Source organism: Amblyraja radiata, chromosome 19, assembly GCF_010909765.2.
Source record: "Amblyraja radiata isolate CabotCenter1 chromosome 19, sAmbRad1.1.pri, whole genome shotgun sequence".
NCBI lineage: Eukaryota > Metazoa > Chordata > Chondrichthyes > Rajiformes > Rajidae > Amblyraja > Amblyraja radiata.
Genome location: NC_045974.1, coordinates 41,806,333 through 41,822,854, shown reverse-complemented (window position 1 = coordinate 41,822,854; position 16,522 = coordinate 41,806,333). Strand labels below are relative to the sequence as shown.

General features: G+C 44.4%; 1 protein-coding gene and 1 long non-coding RNA gene across 3 annotated transcripts in view; one reads left to right on the top strand and one right to left on the bottom strand.

The window, feature by feature from the left end:
- met (MET proto-oncogene, receptor tyrosine kinase) overlaps positions 1-16,522 on the top strand; it is a 185,057-nt gene that overhangs the window by 99,076 nt on the left and 69,459 nt on the right. The gene's annotated exons all lie outside the window — the stretch shown is intronic.
- On the bottom strand, positions 6,107-15,286 carry LOC116984175. The gene is made up of 3 exons (XR_004414902.1): positions 15,164-15,286; positions 10,527-10,587; positions 6,107-6,118 (listed from the first exon to the last, which is right to left on the bottom strand). It is a non-coding gene; the product is annotated as an uncharacterized LOC116984175 (long non-coding RNA).

Genomic DNA, 16,522 nt, shown 5'->3' with positions numbered 1-16,522 from the left:
TTGCATTTTCTTCAGCCGAATATTGTGCCCCTGTTTGGTCCAGGTCATCCCACACACACCATGTGGACACCCAATTGAACTCAACAATGAGGATCATCACAGGAACAATCCGCTCAACACCACTCCCCTGGCTCCCTGTCCTATCCAACATAGCCCCTCCACACATCCGGCGAGTAGTCCTCACTCAAAGGATGCTCCAAAAGACCAAAAACTCCCCTCACCTGCCAATTCACATGGACATCTTCAACCCACCCACTGCTCGACTTCCATCTACACGACCAATTTGGAAGAACCCACCACCAGCTGATTTCACCATCCAATCAGCTTGGAAAAAGGAATGGGAGTCCAAGGACGTCCCAAATAAACATCTGGTGTCAGACCCCACCCTACCGGTCCCTGGCACCAATCTCCCAAGGAAGCAGTGGACGACGCTGAATAGATTCAGGACTGGACATGGCCCCTGCTTGGCCAGCCTTCACAAATGGGGCAGCAGTCCAACCCCACGGTGTGCTTGTGGAGAGCAGCAAACAATGCAACACATCATTGAAGCATTGATTATTGATTGATTATACCTTTAATAATCCTTTACAGGAAATTACAGTGCCACGACAGCTTCAAGACAGACATAACACCACACATTTCCTCAAATAGCTTCCATACTTAACAAGTTAAAATACAAGTTAAAATACAAGTTAAAATACAATTAATTTAAAAAAGTGCAGTTATTTATGCGCATTATATAACCTTATAGCAGCTGGTAAACAGGACTTCCTATGTCTCTCAGTTTTGCACATTGGTGCAATCAGTCTCTGACTGAAGATGCTGCTCTTGATCACCTTCAGGGCATGGAGTGGGTGAGTGGGGTTGGTCATTATTGAACCCAGTTTGTTCAGAGTTCTGGCCTCTGCCACCTGCTGGACCGTTCATTGCTCAGCCCCGACCACTGAGCCGGCCTTCCTGATCAGCTTGTCCAGTCTGTTTTTGTCCGCTATGCGGGCGCCATCTCCCCAACAGGCCACAGCAAAAAACAGAGCACTGGCCACCACTGAATGGTAGACACTGCACAGCAGGGGTTGGCAGATGTTAAATGACCTCAGCCTCCTTAAAAAATACAGTCGGCTTTGTCCCTTCCTGTACACCGCCTCCATATGACACTTCCAGTCCAGCTCACTGTCAAGCTGCACCCCAAGGTACCTGTGGTTAGCGACCACCTCCACCTCAGTGCCCTTAATGGTGATTGGTGTTGCTTGAGTCCTCCTCCTCCCCCTCCTGAAGTCCACAACTATCTCCTTGGTTTTTTTGGTGTTAAGATGGAGGTTATTGTGTGCACTCCACTCCACAAAGTTACTTATTATGTCTCTATACTCCTCCTCATTGCCCCCTTTAATGAGGCCGACAACAGCTGTGTCATCCGAAAACTTCTGCAAAAAGCAGCTGTTGGTGTTATATTGGAGATCCGCGGTGTAGATGGTAAACAGGAACGGAGCCAGCACAGTTCCTTGTGGAGCCCCTGTGCAGCTCAAGATGGTGCCCGAGACACTGTTCTGTAGGCGCACGTACTGTGGTCTGAGGGAAAGGTAATCCAAACACCACAGTACCAGTGATGGATCCACTTTCATCTTCTCCATCTTCTCCCCTAGCAGTCGGGGCTGAATTGTGTTGAAGGCGCTTGAGAAGTCAAAAAATGTAATCCTTACAGATGCATCAGTAGTGTCCAAATGTGTGTACACCCTCTGCAGCATGTAAATGAGGGCATCATCGACACTGATGTTAGGCTGATATGCAAACTGTAAAGGATCCATTTGATTTGACACACTAGTCCTGATGTAGGAAAGGACAAGTCTCTCAAATGTCTTCATTATATGTGAAGTGAGCGCTACTGGTCTGTAGTCATTGTGGAGAGTGGGATGGGTCTTCTTTGGGACAGGTACCAGGCAAGATGTTTTCCACAGCCTTGGAACCTTCTGTAGACGCAAGCTCAGGTTGAACAGGCATGCCCTCAACAAAGACTCAAAGGAGGACTTGTCACCCTTCATACAGCAGATCAAGAGGCAACTGCTTGGCTAAAGGACTTTGCATTCGCTAAATAAATAAATAGTACAAAATATTTGCTATGGGGGGTGTGTATTCAGTGCAGAGTTCAGAGTGGTGATGGCCTTGGGATAGAAACTGTTTGTTAATCTTGTGGTGTGTGATTTGATGAACCTGTAACGCTTTCCTGAGGGCAGAAAGGCAGACAAGTGATGTACGAGATGAGATGAGTCCTTTAGGATGCGTGATCATACCACTAATCATATTAGTTCAATGCTGTCCCACGATCACATCCACTCCCTACATTCTAGGGGCAATTTAGACAAGTTGATTACCCGACAAATCCGCATACTTTTTGGATGTGGTAGGAAACCAGAGCACCCGGAGGAAACCCACACAGTCAGAGGGAGAACGTGCAAACGCCACACAGACTGTACCTCTGGTCAGGATCAAAATGGGGTGTGTGGCGCTGTGAGGCAGCAGCCCTACCAGCTGTGCCACTCTGAGCCCTGATGTATATGTTTGAACTTCTTCAACCTACAAGTAGCAAACAAGCCCGTAACAATGCCAATCCCAAACTCTAGCGTTTCCAACTAATTAACTCTCTGTGAGCTTAATATCTAAATTTTTGTTACCGTAACCGAGTGGGGTCCATTTTCCCACCCTGCAGCCAGTACTTATGGAGATATCCATTGTGAATGTGATCAGAATGACAGATAGAATGCACACCTGACCATCTCCAGGAGGCCTGCCCACTGCAGGTAAACTTCATCTCCTTGTAACAGCAAATGGCAAGTGATATTCAGCGATCTCCCTCCACTGAGATGTCTGGGTGCATCTAGGATGTATTTCGTGCCCATTTGAAGGGTGGGTGACTGGTGGAACCTTGAACGATGTTATAACAAAAGAACCTCCAAGAATTTGGGCCCAGCGGTGATGAAGGAATAGTAATTGCATTATTAAATCAGGATAGTCTTTGACCTTGGGGGGGGGAGGATTACAAGTGGTGCTGTTACCATATGCCTGAAGTGCTGTGCAGTAGTTAGAGTTTGCAGGTTTAGACAGCACCGTTGCAATCTTTGCAACTTAATGGTGGGACCTTTATGCAAAGCAGCTGACAGTGCAGTCTGAAACTTCAGCATTCACTGGGAGGATGTTTGCGATCCCTGCATACAGGTGCACAATCACAAAAGTCCCATCCTCCTCGCTGCTGAAATACAACTAGTCTTACAACTGTTCCCCATAGAATTAAGTGCAAACATTCTGTAGTTTTTCCTAGAGGCTCCATTAATTTCAATGAAAAACAGCAGCTGAAAAGGTTTGCAGGAAATTTCCGCTATTAGTTTAGTTTAGTTTAGAGTTACAGTGCAGAAACAGGCCCTTCGACCCACCGAGTCCGCACTAACCAGTGATCACATCAACACTATCCTACACACACTAAGGACAATCTACACACACACCAAGTCAATGAACCTACATACCCGAGATTAACACAAAATGCTGGAGTAACTCAGCGGGGCAGGCAGGCTCACTGGAGAAGCTACTCTCCTTCTCGATAGAGAAGCTGCCTGTCCCGCTGAGCTACTCCAGCATTTTGTGTCTCTAGCTTCTGCAGTTCCTTCATGCACAGCCAACATACCTGTACGTCTTTGGAGTGTGGGAGGTAACCGAAGATCTCGGAGCAAACCCAACACGGGGAGAACGCACAGACTCCGTAGTCGGGATGGAACCCGGGTCTCCGGTGCTGCAAACGCTGTTAGGCAGCAACTCTACCGCTACGCCACCAGGCCGCCCTGATTAATAATGTTTGATTTAATTGAGTTAACCTAAGTCCAATCAATTATTCTCAAGCAATTTCCAGTTCTTTTACATTTTTTTTTATTTGTATTCATTTACTTATCTTTAAATGGAGTTATTTAGCTTATATATAATACTCTTTGAATGTCAGACACATTGTCTGTTTTCGCTCCTGAATGGCATAATCATTCTAAGTATGTGTGGGAAGGAACTGCAGATTTACAGGTTTACACTGAAGATAGACACTAAAAGCTGGAGTAACTCAGTGGGTCAGGCAGCATCTCTGGAGGGAAGGAACCCTTTTCTCCAGAGTTGCTGCCTGACCCGCTGAGTTACTCCAGCTTTTTGCGTCACATTTCAACTCAGGTTTGGCAGTCATGGGTTTCAACTGACTGGCAAAGCATTTCTGTGGGACTTACAGTCAGAAGTCTCTCTGAAAGTTCTCATTTGAGGAGCCGTACAACTTAAGAATGCAGTTAGTAGGGAGGCAAGGGAGGATATTTCCAGGCTATTGTGCGTATACTCACAAGTTGTGTGGGCCAATTTAATTACATTTAGACATTCCAGCTTAAAAATGCATTGCTTTCTGGGCCTGATCCCACAGTCAACTAATTTGATGTCAACTATCATGATGGCTCTCTGGCTGCTTTCCACATTCATACGTTCTAGCAGCAGAATTAGCCCATCATTCCTGCTAAGGTCCCTTTCCATCAACTTTAGGCAGCTTCCCTCTCATGCCCCTGCAGTCACCTTTACTCAACTGGAATATGGACACATCCAATTTCATCTTCTTCCTCTCAAATTGCAGGTTGAATTTTATCATATTGTGGTCACTACCTCTCAGTGGTTCCTTTACCTTCAGCTCCCTGATCGAATCCGGTTCATTACACACAATACCAAATCCAGGATTGCCTTTTCTCTGGTAGGCTCAACTACAAGTTGCTCTAAAAAACCATCTTGTACACACACTACAAATTCCCTCTCTTGGAGTCCAGAACCAACCTGATTTTCCCAGTCTACTTGCTTATTGGAATCCCCCATGATCACCGCAAGTAACATTGCCTTTTTTACATGCCGGATTGTATCTCCTGGTGTAGTTTGTACCCTACTCCCGCCTACTGTTCGGAGGCCTGTAAATAACTCCCATCAGGGTCTTTTTACCCTTGCTGTTTCCCAACTCTATCCACAAGGTTTCTACATCTTCTGATCCGATGACATTCGTCAAAGCAAATAGCTAAAATTGAGTTAGTAACATAATTGCTCAATATAGTAATAGTTCTTATTATCTCGTTTATCATGTTATTTAGGGAACAAGAGGAATATTATGATCTAGGTTTTTTTTATTTCATCAATAGTTTTGTTTCCGCCTATATTTTGTATCCACCCATCATTACCTCCACTGTTTTTATTACTCCTTCCAATCCAGTATTTTCCATGAATCTGAACAAAGATAAACAATAAATATTGAATTTTACCTAGCCTCATTTTATCGGACAAATTTATTGGTCATAGAGTGATACAGTGTGGAAACAGGCTCTTCGGCCCAACTCGCCCACACCCCGGCCAACATGTCCCAGCTACACTAGTCCCACCTGCCCGCATTTGGCCCATAGCCCTCCAAACCTGTCCAATCCATGTGCCTGTCTAACTGTTTCTTAAACGTTGGGATAGTCCCAGCCTCAACTACCTCCTCTGGCAGCTTGACCCATACACCCACCACCCTTTGTGTGAAAAAGTTACCCCTCAGATGCCTATTAAATCTTTCCCCCTTCACCTTGAACCTATGTCCTCTGGTCCTTGATTCCCCTACTCTGGGCAAGAGATTGTGTGCATCTACCTGGTCTATTCCACTCATGATTTTATACACCTCTATAAGATCAACCCTCATCCGCCTGTGTTCCAAGGAATAGAGACCCAGCCTATTCAACCTCTCCCTATGGCTCAGACCCTCTAGTCCTGGCAACATCCTCGTAAATCTTCTCTGTACCCTTTCCAGTTTGATAACATCTTTCCTCTAACATGGTTGCCAGAACTGAACCCAATATTCTAAATGCGGTCTCACCAACGTCTTAAACAACTGCAACATGACATCCCAATTTCTATACTCAATACTCTGATTGATGAAGGTCAATGTGCCAAAAGACCTTTTAACCACCTTACCTACCTGCGACTACACTTTTAAGTACTCCAATATTCCTAGATCCCTCTGCTCTTCAACACTACCCAGAGCCCTGCCATTTCCTGTGTAGGTCCTGCCCTTGTTCGATGTCCCAAAATGCAACACCTCATACTTCTCTGTATTAAATTCCGTCAACCATTCCTCAGCCCACCTGGCCAATCGAGCAAGATTCTGCTGCAAATATTCATATCCATCTTCACTATCTGCAAAACCACCCACCTTTGTATTATCAGCAAACTTGCAAATCTTGCCATGCATGTTCTCATACGCACACCGTGTTCAAGTCACACCGTGCTCTCCCTTTAAGGCCACTTCCAAAACTACCCAAACGGTTATCCTGTACATCAGTATTTACGACTGAAGAATCCTTATTGAGGAACCCCCTCGACAATAATTAATTGCTAGATGACTTGCATAAAATAAAATAAATAGAATGATAGTATTGAGACACCCGAGAGAAATGGATTAAAATTCTCCAACAAGAACAACACATCTGAAGGGAAGAGATTTCATTCAGCTGCTGTAAAACTGAAGTAAAGTGGCGGAAATATTTAGCAGGACAGGCAACATCTGTGGAGGGAGAAACAGACCATTTCCGACAAAGACATTTTGCCTGGCAGTCCAGAGAGAATAAAACACCAATCATTTGAACAGTTGATTTTGAACTTCCAGCTAGACTGGGCACTGCCCATTAACCATGGACTCATGGCTCCTGGCAAATAGCCCAATCTGGAAGACACTTAAAACTCATAGATTCTGAAAAGTTTCTGTTTGACTTTTATTTACATAGTCATGCATTCCAACATGCTCCCTAACTTTGTGTTGAATCATTGATTACTGTGATTAGAAAAGGCCAACGGAGTCAAGATGATTCACACAAGGAAACGCATAGAGGTAACTTCTGGGAAATAAATGACCAGAGGGAGTTGCAATAAGTTAATGAGTTAGAAGCTTGAATTATTGCATTTCTGTGTTGTATCAAGAAACTTGTTGCTAATTTTTGAAGGAGAGTCAGTATTAATTAATAATGGGGGGCCTCATGTATTTATAAAATTTCAAAAATGTATGCTTATTCAAGATTCAAGATTCAAGAGAGTTTATTGTCATGTGTCCCTGATAGGACAATGAAATTCTTGCTTTGCTTCAGCACAACAGAACATAGTAGGCATGAATACAGAACAGATCAGTGTGTTAATATCCAATTGTACAAATATATACACACATGAATAAATAAACTGATAAAGTGCAAATAACAGATAATGGGTTATTAATATTCAGAGTTTTGTCTGAGCCAAGTTTAATAACCTGATGGCTCTGGGGAAGTATCTATTCCTGAACCTGGTCGTTGCAGTCTTCAGGCTCTTGTACCTTCTACCTGAAGGTAGCGGGGAGATGAGTGTGTGGCCAGGATGATGTGGGTCCTTGATGATGCTGCCAGCCTTTTTGAGGCAGCGACTGCGATAGATCCCCTCGATGGAAGGGAGGTCAGAGCCGATGATGGACTGGGCAGTGTTTACTACTTTTGTAGTCTTTTCCTCTCCAGGGCGCTCAAGTTGCCGAACCAATGAAAGATCTTCAGAGGATGCATGTAGAGTGATACTTGTACTAAACGTATACAAAAAATAATTTCACTGTACCTAGGTACATGTGACAAAGAAAGTGCCTTACCATACCATAAAAATCACAACTTTTCACAGTGGCTCACACCCCAAGCCCACAAGAGAAGACTAGACTAAGTGGGACCCATTGGGTTCCATGTTCACACGGGAGGGCTGGTCCCCCAACGCAATATTCCACCTCTCCACCAATTCCAATATTGGTGGCCAGTGGGGGGGCTTTCTGGAGTGCTGGAATGGGTTCTTGGGGTGGCAGCTCAGTCCCTCAAGATCTGCTGGCAGCTCACTCACGGCTGGTGGGCTGGCAGTTGACTCATGACTATTCCTTGAAATTTCTTTTCAAGCAGGGTGCAAGGCCAGCAAATTCAAATCCATGTTCCTACCATTTCAAGCAGGGTGCAAGGCCACCAAATTCAAGTGCAGTTTCTTACCACTATGAGCAGGGTGCAAGGCCACCGAATTCAAGTGCGGTTTCCGACCACTTCAAGCTGGATCCAAGGCCACCAAATTCAAGTGCAGTTTCATACCACTTTCAGCAGGGTGCAAGGCCACCAAATTCAGTGCAGTTTCATACCACTTCAAGCAGGGTGCAAGGCCACCAAATTCAAGTGCAGTTTCATTCCACTTCAAGCAGGGTGCAAGGCCACCAAATTCAAGTGCAGTTTCATTCCATTTCAAGCAGGGTGCAAGGCCACCAAATTCAAATGCAGTTTCATATCATTTCATGTAGGGTGAAACCACCAAAAAAACACACAAAACACTAAACTCACAGTTCAGTAGACATTCAGTGTGTTCAGTTGATTCACAGCTCAGACAGAGTCGTGATCTCTCCCTCCCCCGTCATGCAGAGACTGAGCCACACCCACACTTCCGGGTTTTATAACCCCTCCTCCTTCCACCGGAAACAGTGTGGCTTTCATGGCGTGATTGACAGGAGAGAGATTCTCAAAAATGTTTAAACACTAATAACACTTTTATTTTTCATTGATGGGAAGAATTCTCTGCACCTGCTCAGCGGAGGGGGACTGAGTAAGATGGCCAAAAATCACAGCCGTAAGTGGTAGCGTTTTATCTAAAATCAATATAGAGTGCAAACAGGAAGTAAGTGCATTTGCAGTAATGCCTTTTAACTTCAAGCCAAGCACCCAAGCCACCATTTGCAGTAAGTAGTGACTTTCAACTTCAAGCCAAAGCACCCGCCACCATTTGCAGTAAGTAGTGCCTTTCAACCTCAAGCCAAAGCATCCAAGCCACCATTTGCAGTAAGTAGTGTCTTTCAACTTCAAACTAAAGTACCCAAGCCACCATTTGCAGTAAGTAGTGTCTTTCAACTTCAAGCCAAACCACCCAAGCCACCATTTGCAGTAAGTAGTGACTTTCAACTTCAAGCCAAAGCACCCAAGCCACAATTTGCATTGTAGTGCCTTTCAACTTCATGCCAAAGCACCCAAGCTACCATTTGCAGTAAGTAGTGCCTTTCAACTTCAAGCCAAAGCTCCCAAGCCACCATTTGCAGTAAGTAGTGCCTTTCAACTTCAAGCCAAGCACCCAAGCCACCACTTGCAGTAAGTAGTGCCTTTCAACTTCATGCCACCATTTGCAGTAAGTAGTGCCTTTCAATTTCAAGCCAAAGCTCCCAAGCCACCATTTGCAGTAAGTAGTGCCTTTCAACTTCAAGCCAAAGCACCAAGCCACCATTTGCAGTAAGTAGTGCCTTTCAACTTCAAGCCAAAGCACCCAAACAACCATTTGCAGGCAGTGTATTTTTACTTCAAACAAACCATATTTTCATTTTCAAACCACATTAAGGGGACTCACAGTTGTGTAGACATTTGTTCAGTGTTATTCAGAGCTCAGAGAGACGTGACCCTTGGCTTCATCCATCTTGCAGAGAATGAGTGAGGCACACCACTACCTGGTTTTATAGTCCCTCCCCCTCCCTCCAGCAGGGGCAGCAGGGAGAATGGTGATTTTTTAAAAAAGATTAATATCTCTCTGATTTGTCATCGATGGGAAAATTCCTCCGCACCCGTAAGGCGGAGGGGGGCTCTGAGTGAGGTGGCCAAAAATGACGGCCGTAGGTGGCAGCGTTCTGTTGGAAATCGCAGCACCGTGGGCCAAAAGCGGTCAAGATCAGAGTTTTAGTAATATAGATTGGTCTTTGCAAGTTGAGAGCAGCTTCTTGCTATTATGAAAGGTTCTTAGCTTAATAAATTTACACAGTTGCATTTTTCTGTTCTTTTTTAAAGATTTATTTCTCCCAACATTTATTTTATTGAATCGTGATTAATCGTGATTCTGATTTTTGTATTCAACATTCTAGTTCCAGTAATCCATGATTCATGTTAAACCATGATTCATGGCCGTTTGCATCATGGCCAGGTAGAGCGATTCCAGTGCTCAGGAATGAAAGCGGCATCTTACACACATGTGTGCTGGCATCTTACATACGTGCACACTGGCATCTTACACTCATGTGTGCTGGCGTCTTACACACATGCACATTGGCATCTTACACACGTATGTACTGGCATATTACATATGTGCATGCTGGCATCTTACACACATGTGCTCGGGCATCTTACACACGTGTGCGTTGGCATCTTACATACATGTGCCCAGGCATCCTACACACGTGTGCGCTGGCTTCTTATACATGTACACACTGGCATCTTACACGCGTGTACACTGGCATCCTACACATGTGCACACCTCAAAGCGCACATACATAATTTATTGGGGAAAAAAGATTGCAGGGAAACTCATGGTGGAAAACATTTCTCTTGTTGGATTTCATAAATAAGATATCAATGAAAATAAAATAATATGCAGATCATCAGATATTGTCTAGAAATTGGATTGAGCTGTAAGAGAAGGGATTTAAAACCATGATGTGTTGTGACGATTGCTTGGGCAGCCTACATCCCAGTTATATGAATATTGATTTCTCTAACTTCAAGTAACCTCGGCATTCCCTCTCTCTCTATCCCTCCCCCACCCAAGTCACCAGCTTCTCATTTTCACCCAACAAAGAGCTAACAATGGCCTGTTTCTCTTATCATCGTTACTTTTTTTCAAATATCTTTCATTCATTGTTCTTTATCTCTCTACATCATGGTCTATAATCTCTCGTTTCCCTTTCCCCGTAACTTTCACTGAAGAAGGGTCTCGACCCGAAACGTCACCCATTCCTTCTCTCTGGAGATGCTGCCTGTCCCGCTGAGTTACTCCAGCTTTTTGTGTCTATTTGCAGATAAGAAGCTATATAGACCAGACTTAAAATACTGGGATTGTAGTATCAGAGCAGAGAATAATATAAGATTTAGCGGAGTCAAACGAGTGGAGAATGATTAATTTCTCCGGTTGGGAGAACAGTAATGAGGGATCATCATTTTTAAATTATCAGTGAGAGTAAGGAAATAGTTTCTGGGGAATGGTGGAATGTGAAGCAGGGAGTAATTAAGGCAGAGACTGCATCTTTTAAGGGATAAATTGTGAAGTAATTGAAACAGGTAAAGAAACGAAGGCTCTGGAATGAAAGCGAGGGAGTGGGATTAATTTGAGCCTTTGCAAAGAAAGAACAGATTTGTGATGTATTGGACAGCTAAATGGTTTCCATCTGTGCCCAGCGTCTTTATGATGCAATGATTCCAGATGAATGATTGCTATTTCCTTCTTACGAAACTTGGGGCATCAAAAACTTGATGTACCGATGGAAAGAATTATCACTTAATGAAAGCAATGGGTCAGAAATCGCACTCTTCACGTCTGTAAAAAGAAATGACATAGAACAGGCAAGCAATCATCACAACACGTTGCAAGTAGGTTTTAGTCAAATAAAAATATAAAATAATCAATTAAATATGTGGAGATACAAAGAACAGCATATGCTGGTTTACAAAATTAAAATTCCTGGAGTAATTCTGCAGGTCGGGAAGATCTCTGGAGATATGGATATGTGACGTTTCGGGTCGAGATTCTTCTTCCGACCTTTCTTCTGTCTAAAGGGTCCTCACTCTAGCACTTTGTATTGTTTTGATATTAAGTACGTCTTTGGCTACATATTTAAGAGATTCATGTATTGAACCAGATGCCTTGTTGGTAATGTTCAATGCAATGTATAAGTTCGCCAGTTCGCCAATGTGAGGTCCAAGGGAACTCTACCCTTGTTCCATCTAGGGGGAGGGGGAGCAAGAGCGGAACCACGGGTGACAGTGATGCGGTCTAACTATGACAGAAGGGGGAAAACCATGAGGATATCTCAGATATCCTAGAATGGAAAGTTGCAACATGTGAACAGGCGTGGTGGAGATAGAGGAACTGAGGAGCGTGGATAACGTGAATGCCCACAGTCTTTTTCTTAGGATAGAGTATTCAAATACTGGAGGGCATAAATTTAAAGTGAAAAACAAGTGATTTAAGAGAGACTTCAGGAGAGACTGTTTCACTCACTAGAATAAGCTACCAGAAGAAGCCATAGATGTGGATACAATTATGACTTTTAAAAGACATTTGGACAGATATATGAATAGGAAGCGTTCAGAGGCATATGGGCCAAATGCAGACTAATTGGCCTGTCCCAACATGCCAACTTGGTCATTGTGGACAAGTTGGCCAAAGGGCCTTTTTCTGTCCTGTAAAGGTCTATCTGCTCAGATGGAATTTGAATTCATATCTTCAGACAGTTATGAGTCTTGGTCTCTGGATATTGTTACTGTGATACAGTTGGGAGCAAAGACATTTTGAGATCCATAACTCCCTGAAAGTGGCAACACGAGTAGATGGGCTGGTAAAACATTGCCTTCATCGGTCGGGGCATTGTACAACAGATAGGAAGTCATGTTGTAGCTTTATAGGACTTTGAGGCCACATATTGGGTATAATGTGCAATTCTGGTTGCCCCATTACAGGAAGGATATGAAGATGTTGGGGAGGTTTACCAGATGCAGCCCGGATTTGAGAGCATTAGCTACATGGAGAGGTTGGACAAACGTGGATTGTTTACTCTGGAACTACGATGTTAAGGGGAGACTGGAGAGAAGTAAATACAATTATGAGAGGCACAAAGAGCGTAGACAGTCGATATCTTTTACCCAGGATGGAATTGCCAAAGAATAGAGGGCATACCTTTAAGCTGAGAGGGGCAAATTTTAAAGGAGACGTGCGGGGCAAGATTTTAGTACAGAGAATCGTGGGCACCTAGAAAGTATTGACGGGGGTGGTGGTGGAGGCAGATGCGATGTTGGCATTTAAAGGGCCTGTCCCACTTACGCGACTTTTCAGCGACTGTCTTCGACCTTCAAGCTCGGAGGCATTCGCCTGAAAAACCTCGAGCTGGATCAGCCGTCAGCGATGAACACACAAACACCTCGCAAAGGTGGGGGCCAGGGAAAGCGGGGGGAGCACTGTCTGAAATTCACACGGTGCAAAGCCAAGGTGATACTCGCGATGAACAGGAAGGTTAAAGACGTAGATGGGAAGATCGGTCACACACATACACACACACACACGCACACACGCACACACGCACACACAAACACATCGCAAAGGCGGGGGCCAGGGAAAGCGGGGGAGCGCTGTCTGAAATTCACACCTGCGATGAACAGGAAGGTAAAAGATGGTTGAACAGTAATGGTAAGGTCCTTTATAGAGGGGGGGGAGAGAGGGGGAGAGAAGGGGGGGGAGGGGGAGAGAGGGGGGGAGAAGGGGAGAGAGGGGGTGAGAGGGGGGAGAAGGGGGGGAGAAGGAGTGGAGACACTTTTAAGAAGCCAGACAACTTTTAATAAAGTTTAGCGGGCATTTAACATTACCAGTCGGTTTACTGATCTTTTTTTTCTCAACAAGCTTTACCTTTGACTACCTTCGATTATCTTCGATTGCCTTCGATTACCTACGATAGCATTATGACCTTCTACGACCTACCTCGACTAAACCTACGAGTAAAAAAATATCGATTTTTTCCATGGCGACCCTTTTTTACTCGCGGGTATTTTTCAGCATGTTGAAACAACGGCGCGACCTAGCTGAGGCCTCAAGTACGTGGGGACTACTCTCGAGCATGAAGGGGAGTTACAAAGACCTCCTGGGACCTCGTGTCGACCATGCTGCGAGTGTGAGTCGAGGGCAAACTCTTCTAAACTCGCGAATTAGGTCGCCGCAGTGGGACAGGCCCTTAAGTTCTTTAAAAGAACGGGGAGGGGAGAAGGGGAGGGGAGAAGGGGGGGAAGGGGGGGGGAGAAGGGGGAGAGGATGGGGGAGAAGGGGGGGAGAGAAGTGGGGGAGAAGGGGGGAAGAAGGGGGGGGGCGAAGAGTGGGGGGGACACTTTTAAGAAGCCAGACAACTTTTAATAAGCCAGAGATACACAGCTGTGAAGTTTAGCGGGCATTTAACATTACCGGTCAGTTTTCCTTGGTTCTGAAAACTCGTGCTTACGTTTTTTTCCCCAATGATCCAATTAAAATGCCCGGTCAGCAAAGGAGATTACCTACGGCTACCTCGACTACCTGCAACGACATGATGACCCCACTAAAACTGCGCTACAAGTTCAAAAGTATCGATTTTCTCCATGCCGACCAATGTTTAATCGCAGAAGATTTTTCAGCTTGTTGAAACATTTTCCTCGACCAAACTGAGGCCTCGAGTATTAACCACTATGCAGGAACTCCTCTCGACCATGAAGGAGACTTACCAGTGACCACCTACGACCATGTGTCGACCATGCTGCGAGCTTGTGGCGAGCGCAAACTCTCCTAAACTCGCAAATAAGGTCTCCATAGTAGGACAGGCCCTTATGAAGCTTTTAGATCGGCACATGGATAATCACGTGCAGTCAGAGGAGATTAGTTTAACGGCATCACGTTTGGCGCAGATATTATGGGCCGAAGGCTCCGTTCCTGTGCTGCACTGTTCTGCATTAAGTCTTAGCAATGTGAAAGGATGCCAGTCAGATTGCTTGCCACAGATTCTGTAAAAGGTTTCAGCTTCTGATTGCACTGATTGCCCAGTGCCAAGAGGGACAAATACAAAGGCAAATAAATGAAAGCATTTAGAAATGGGTGTAGGATCATTGAGTTCCCCATGATTAGCCAAGTCCAGTTGTAGCATTTTTATTATAGCACGACATTTAATTCAGGTGCAATGGTTATATGACATCAGAACAAAGCGTTAAATGATCTGCAGACCTTAACTAAAACTGAACATATCAAAACTAACAAAACAAACAAAGCTATGGAATTACAACTAAAGGTCTAAAGGCTGAACATAACTAACAGGCAAAAGACACTGGCCTTGCAGCCAACAACTTCCACACAGAACACAATCTGAACACACACCTGACTCAGTCCGCCTAAACCTACCCGATCTCCCAGTTGCTAAACAATGTAACTCCCCCTCCCATTCCCACACTGACCTTTCTGTCCTGGGCCTCCTCCATTGTCAGAGTGAGGCCCAGCACAAATTGGTAGGAATAGCACCTCATATTTCTCTTGAGCAGCTTAAACCCCAGTGGTATGAATATTAACATCTCTAACATCAAGTAACCCTTGCTTTCCCTCTCTCTCCATCCCCTCCCCCTTCCTAGTTTTCCGACCAGTCTGACTGTCTTCCTGATTAAATGTTATCTCTGTTTGCTTCGTTGTCAACTTCTTCTAGCTAACAATGTTCTACATTATCCTTGACCTTCAACCCCTTTGATGTCTCATTTTCACACCTTACTCTTCCTTATCTCTGTGTCTCCCTCACCCCTGACTCTCAGAAGGGTCTTGACCTGAAACATCACCCATTCCTTCTGTCCAGAGATGCTGCCTGTTCCGCTGAGTTACTCCAGCATTGTGTGAGATATGAACAGGCTTCTTTATCTCTATGGGCTGATCATATAACCATATAACCATATAACAATTACAGCACGGAAACAGGCCATCTCGGCCCTACAAGTCCGTGCCGAACAACTTTTTTCCCTTAGTCCCACCTGCCTGCACTCATAACCATAACCCTCCATTCCCTTCTCATCCATATGCCTATCCAATTTATTTTTAAATGATACCAACGAACCTGCCGCCACCACTTCCACTGGAAGCTCATTCCACACCGCTACCACTCTCTGAGTAAAGAAGTTCCCCCTCATGTTACCCCTAAACTTCTGTCCCTTAATTCTGAAGTCATGTCCTCTTGTTTGAATCTTCCCTATTCTCAAAGGGAAAAGCTTGATCACATCAACTCTGTTCTATCCCTCTCATCATTTTAAAGACCTCTATCAAGTCCCCCCTTAACCTTCTGCGCTCCAGAGAATAAAGACCTAACTTATTCAACCTATCTCTGTAACTTAGTTGTTGAAACCCAGGCAACATTCTAGTAAATCTCCTCTGTACTCTCTCTATTTTGTTGACATCCTTCCTATAATTGGGCGACCAAAATTGTACACCATACTCCAGATTTGGTCTCACCAATGCCTTGTACAATTTTAACATTACATCCCAGCTTCTATACTGTGCGGCTTGCCCCACATGATGTATCAAGTACCTTCTCTCCATGAAGGGATTACTGTTCACAATACTGTCTGGGTTCTTATCAGTTCTAACCTTGAGTTCACAAGCTGCTCTTTGTCTCTGTGTTCCACAAACATGTTTTCATGCAATGAACAGCTTTTTTAAATTAACTAACCCCATCAATTTTAAACTAACTCCATAATTTCTCTGCAAACCCCTATAGTCCCCCTTTTGATTCTTCAATCAACATTAGAAAGAAAGAATCTCCGAAATAAGAATGGTTTTAGGTAGCACAAGCACAGATCATTAGATAAGTTGGTGTCCGTATTAGAATTGTGTAGGTCGGAACTGCAGATGCTGGTTTACACTCAAGAAAGCCACAAAATGCTGGAGTAACTCAGCGGAACAGGCAGGA